The following is a 6000-nucleotide window of genomic DNA, read 5'->3' on the forward strand; positions in this document are numbered from 1 at the left end:
ATCATTATGTCTATTTGTTTAATAGATCTCTCCTCAGAAAATACAGCAGGTAACCACGTAGTTCCCAGAGTGATGATTTAGATGGAAGGTGACTGCACAGGGCTTTCACAGTTTTAAAAACATCTCTAATAATGATTATTCGTGATTTTGGTTTAAGCTGTCTTTAAGCTGACTTATAGACATGTAGATATGTGCACACACTTGCTAAACATCTTGGAAGAAGAGTGGTTGTCAATCTATGCCATAGAACTTCCCAACCTCCAATAGATGGCATTTTCCTTGGGCTGGGGACCTGCAGGACAGGGAAATGCATCCCCAGAAATCTAGGCTGGCAGGAGCAAAGTCTGAGAGCTGTTTTCTGTGAGTTTTTCACAGAGAAATGATTACAACAAGTAGATGCTTTTTGTTACTAAAAAATAATTTCTTATGAACATGCACTTATTAATTGGTTTTTAGTTTTATCAAAGTTCCATGTGTACAAAGTTTACCAGGTCAGATGGTTTTATAAGGCTTCTATTGAAAACCCTACTTGCCCTGTTCCATCCCCCATTTCCTCTCCACAGAGGCGATGATTTCTTTTTCTTAAAGCTTTTTCTTCTGGAGTTTGTCTCCTTATTTCTAAATTATATGCTTACACTGCTATTTTTCACATTGTCATCTGTAAAATGAGTTGAAAAATCTCATAATGTTGGTGCGAGTATTAAAAAGAATTAATTCATAAAAAGCACTTTTAACAGTGCCTGGCACTCTTGTTGTTATATTAACTTTTCAGATTTAGTTATTATCTATTGTCTTCCTACTACAAAAACATCAGCCTTAGCTCTATTACAATAAACCCTACATACACACACACACACACAAACACACAGTTTCCCCTCCTGCCACCTGACTGATGTTTGTCTATCATAAATTTTTTTTAACATCTTTATTGGAGTATAAATGCTTTACAATGTTGTGTTAGTTTCTGCTGTATAACAAAGTGAATCAGCTATATGTATGTATATATCCCCATATCCCTTCCCTCTTGTGTCTCCCTCCCACCCTCCCTATCCCACCCCTCTAGGTGGTCACAAAGCACTGAGCTGATCTCCCTGTGCTATGCAGCTGCTTCCCACTAGCTACCTATTTTACATTTGGTAGTAGATATAAGTCCATGCCACTTTCTCACTTTGTCCCAGCTTACCCTTCCCCTTCCCTGTGTCCTCAAGTCCATTCTCTACGTCTGCATCTTTATTCCTGTCCTGCCCCTAGGTTCGTCAGAACCATTTTTTTTTTTTAGATTCCATATATATGTGTTACCATATGGTATTTGTTTTTCTCTTTCTGACTTACTTCACTCTGTATGACAGACTCTAGGTCCATCCACCTCACTACAAATAACTCAATTTCGTTTCTTTTTATGGCTGAGTAATATTCCATTGTATATATATGCCACATCTTCTTTATCCATTCATCTGTCGATGGACACTTAGGTTGCTTCCATGTCCTGGCTACTGTAAATAGAACTGCCATGAACATTGTGGTACATGACTCTTTTTGAATTATGGTTCCCTTAGGGTATATGCCCAGTAGTGGGATTGCTGGGTCGTATGGTAGTTCTATTTTTAGTTTTTTAAGGAATCTCCATATTGTTCTCCATAGTGGCGGTATCAATTTACATTCCCACCAACAGTGCAAGAGGGTTCCCTTTTCTCCACACCCTCTCCAGCATTTATTGTTTGTAGATTTTTTGATGATGGCCATTCTGACTGGTGTGAGGTGATACCTCATTGTAGTTTTGATTTGCATTTCTCAAATGATTAGTGATGTTGATAATCCTTTCATGTGTTTGTTGGCATTCTGTATATCTTCTTTGGAGAAATGTCTATTTAGGTCTTCTGCCCATTTTTGGATTGGGTTGTTTGTTTTTTTGATATTGAACAGCATGAGCTGCTTGTATATTTTGGAGATTAATCCTTTGTCAGTTGCTTTGTTTGCAAATATTTTCTCCTGTTCTGAGGGTTGTCTTTTCATCTTGTTTATGGTTTCTTTTGCTGTGCAAAAGCTTTGAAGTTTCATTAGGTCCCATTTGTTTATTTTTGTTTTTATTTCCATTTCTCTAGGAGGTGGGTCAAAAAGGATTTTGCTATGATTTATGTCATAGAGTGTTCTGCCTGTGTTTTCCTCTAAGAGTTTTATAGTGTCTGGCCTTACGTTTAGGTCTCTAATCCATTTTGAGTTTATTTTTGTGTATGGTGTTAGGGAGTGTTCTAATTTCATTCTTTTACATGTAGCTGTCCAGTTTTCCCAGCACCACTTATTGAAGAGGCTGTCTTTTCTCCATTGTATATTCTTGCCTCCTTTATCAAAGATAAGGTGACCACATGTGCGTGGGTTTATCTCTGAGCTTTCTATCCTGTTCCATTGATCTGTATTTCTGTTTTTGTGCCAATACCATACTATCTTGATGACCGTAGCTTTGTAGTATAGTCTGAAGTCAGGGAGCCTGATTTCTTTTCTGCTTTTTCTGCATCTATTGAGATGATCATATGGTTTTTATCCTTCAGTTTGTTAATATGGTGTAACACATTGATTGATTTGTGTATATTGAAGAATCCTTGCATTCCTGGGATAAACCCCACTTGATCATAGGTTATGATCCTTTTAATGTGCTGTTGGATTCTGTTTGCTAGTATTTTGTTGAGAATGCTTGCATCTATGTTCATCAGTGATATTGGCCTGTAGTTTTCTTTTTTTGTGACATCTTTGTCTGGTTTTCGTATCAGGGTGATGGTGGCCTCGTAGAATGAATTTGGGAGTGTTCCTCCCTCTGCTATATTTTGGAAGAGTTTGAGAAGGATAGGTGTTAGCTCTTCTCTAAATGTTTGATAGAATTCGCCTGTGAAGCCATCTGGTCCTGGGCTTTTGTTTGTTGGAAGATTTTTAATCACAGTTTCAATTTCAGTGCTTCTGATTGGTCTGTTTATATTTTCTATTTCTTCCTGGTTCTGTCTTGGAAGGTTGTGCTTTTCTAAGAATTTGTCCATTTCTTCCAGGTTGTCCATTTTATTGGTGTATAGTTGCTTGTAGTAATCTCTCATGATCCATTGTATTTCTGCAGTGTCAGTTGTTACTTCTCCTTTTTCATTTCTAAGTCTGGTGATTTGAGTCTTCTCCCTTTTTTTCTTGATGAGTCTGGCTAGTGGTTTATCAATTTTGTGTATCTTCTCAAAGAACCAGGTTTTAGTTTTATTGACCTTTGCTATCATTTCCTTCATTTCTTTTTCATTTATTTCTGATCTGATCTTTATGATTTCTTTCCATCTGCTAACTTTGGGGTTTTTTTGTTCTTCTTTCTCTAATTGCTTTAGGTGTAAGGTTAGGTTGTTTATTTGAGATGTTTTTTGTTTCTTGAGGTAGGATTGTATTGCTATAAACTTCCTTCTTAGAACTGCTTTTGCTGCATCCCATAGGTTTTGGGTCATCGTATTTTCATTGTCATTTGTTTCTACGTAATTTTTGATTTCTCTTTGATTTCTTCAGTGATCTCTTGGTTATTTAGTAGTGTATTGTTTAGCCTCCATGTGTTTGTGTATTTTACAGTTTTTTTCCCTGTAATTGATATCTAGTCTCATAGCATTGTGGTCAGAAAAGATACTTGATATGATTTCAATTTTCTTAAATTTACCAAGGCTTGATTTGTGACCCAAGATATGATCTATCCTGGAGAATGTTCCATGAGCACTTGAGAGGAGAGTGTATTCTGTTGTTTTTGGATGGAATGTCCTATAAATATCAATTAAGTCCATCTTGTTTAATGTATCATTTAAAGCTTGTGTTTCCTTATTTATTTTCATTTTGGATGATCTGTCCATTGGTGAAAGTGGGGTGTTAAAGTTCCCTACTGTTATTGTGTTACTCACGATTTCCCCTTTTATGGCTGTTAGCTTTTGCCTTATGTATTGAAGTGCTCCTATGTTGGGTGCATAAATATTTACAATTGTTATATCTTCTTCTTGGATTGATCCCTTGATCATTATGTAGTGTCCTTCTTTGTCTCTTGTAATAGTCTTTATTTTAAAGTCTATTTTGTCTGATATGAGTATTGCTACTCCAGCTTTCTTTTGATTTCCATTTGCGTGCAATATCTTTTTCCATCCCCTCACTTTCAGTCTGTATGTGTCCCTAGGTCTGAAGTGGGTCTCTTGTAGACAGCATATATACGGGTCTTGTTTTTGTATCCATTCAGCGAGTCTATGTCTTTTGGGTGGAGCATTTAATCCATTTACATTTAAGGTAATTATCTATATGTATGTTCCTATTACCATTTTCTTAATTGTTTTGGGTTTGTTATTGCAGGTCTTTTCCTTCTCTTGTGTTTCCTGCCTAGAGAAGTTCCTTTAGCATTGGTTGTAAAGCTGGTTTGGTGGTGCTGACTTCTCTTTGCTTTTGCTTGTCTGTAAAGTTTTAATTTCTCCATCGAATCTGAATGAGATCCTTGCTGGGTAGAGTAATCTTGGTTGTAAGTTTTTCCCTTTCATCACTTTAAATATGTCCTGCCACTCCTTTCTGGCTTGCTGAGTTTCTGCTGAAAGATCAGCTGTTAACCTTATGGGGATTCCTTTGTATGTCATTTGTTGGTTTTCCCTTGCTGCTTTTAATATTTTTTCTTTGTATTTAATTTTTGATAGTTTGATTAATATGTGTCTTGGCGTGTTTCTCCTTGTATTTATCCTGTATGAGACTCTCTGTGCTTCCTGGACTTGATTAACTATTTCCTTTCCCATATTAGGGAAGTTTTCAACTGTAATCTCTTCAAATATTTTCTCAGTCCCTTTCTTTTTCTCTTCTTCTTCTGGGACCCCTATAATTCGAATGTTGGTGCATTTAATCTTGTCCCAGAGGTCTCTGAGACTGTCCTCAATTCTTTTCATTCTTTTTTCTTTATTCTGCTCTGCAGTAGTTATTTCCACTATTTTATCTTCCAGGTCACTTATCCGTTCTTCTGCCTCAGTTATTCTGCTATTGATTCATTCTGGAGAATTTTTAATTTCATGTATTGTGTTGTTCATCATTGTTTGTCTGCTCTTTAGTTCTTCTAGGCCCTTGTTAAACGTTTCTTGTATTTTCTCCATTGCATTTCTAAGAGTTTGGATCATCTTGACTATCATTACTCTGAATTCTTTTTCAGGTAGACTGCTTATTTCCTCTTCATTTTTTTGGTCTGGTGGGTTTTTACTTTGCTCCTTCATCTGCTGCATATTTCTCTGTCTTCTCATTTTGCTTAACTTACTGTGTTTGGGGTCTCCTTTTCACAGCCTGCAGGTTCATCGTTTCTGTTGTCTTTGGTGTCTGCCTGCCCCCAGTGGGTGAGGTTGGTTCAGTGGGTTGTGTAGGCTTCCTGGTGGAGGGGACTGGTGCCTGTGTTCTGGTGGATGAGGCTGGATCTTGTCTTTCTGGTGGGCAGGACCACGTCCGGTAGTGTGTTTTGGTGTGTCTGTGAGCTTATTATGATTTTAGGCAGCCTCTCTGCTAATGGGTGGGGTTGTGTTCCTGTCTTGCTAGTTGTTTGGCATGGGGAGTCCAGCACTGGAGCTTGCTGGTCATTGAGTGGATCTGGGTCTTAGCGTTGAGATGGAGATCTCTGAGAGAGCTCTCACTGATTGATATTATGTGGGGCCTGGAGGTCTCTGGTGGTCCCATGTCCTGAACTCGGCTCTCCCACCTCAGAGGCTGAGGCCTGACACCCGGCTGGAGCACCAAGACCCTGTCAGCCTCATGGCTCAGAAGAAAAGGGAGGAAAAAAAGAGAGAAATAAAATAAATAAATAAATAAAATAAAGTTATTAAAAGAAAAAATTATTAAAAATAATAATAACAATAAAAAAAGTAATAAAATAAAGAAGAGAGCAACAAAACCAATAAACAAATCCACCAATGATAACAAGCGCTAAAAACTATACTAAGATAAACATAAAAATCAGAAACTAGTCTGTGATAGATAGCAAACTCCAATTCTACA

This window comes from Balaenoptera ricei, chromosome 5, assembly GCF_028023285.1.
Source record: "Balaenoptera ricei isolate mBalRic1 chromosome 5, mBalRic1.hap2, whole genome shotgun sequence".
Classification (NCBI taxonomy): domain Eukaryota; kingdom Metazoa; phylum Chordata; class Mammalia; order Artiodactyla; family Balaenopteridae; genus Balaenoptera; species Balaenoptera ricei.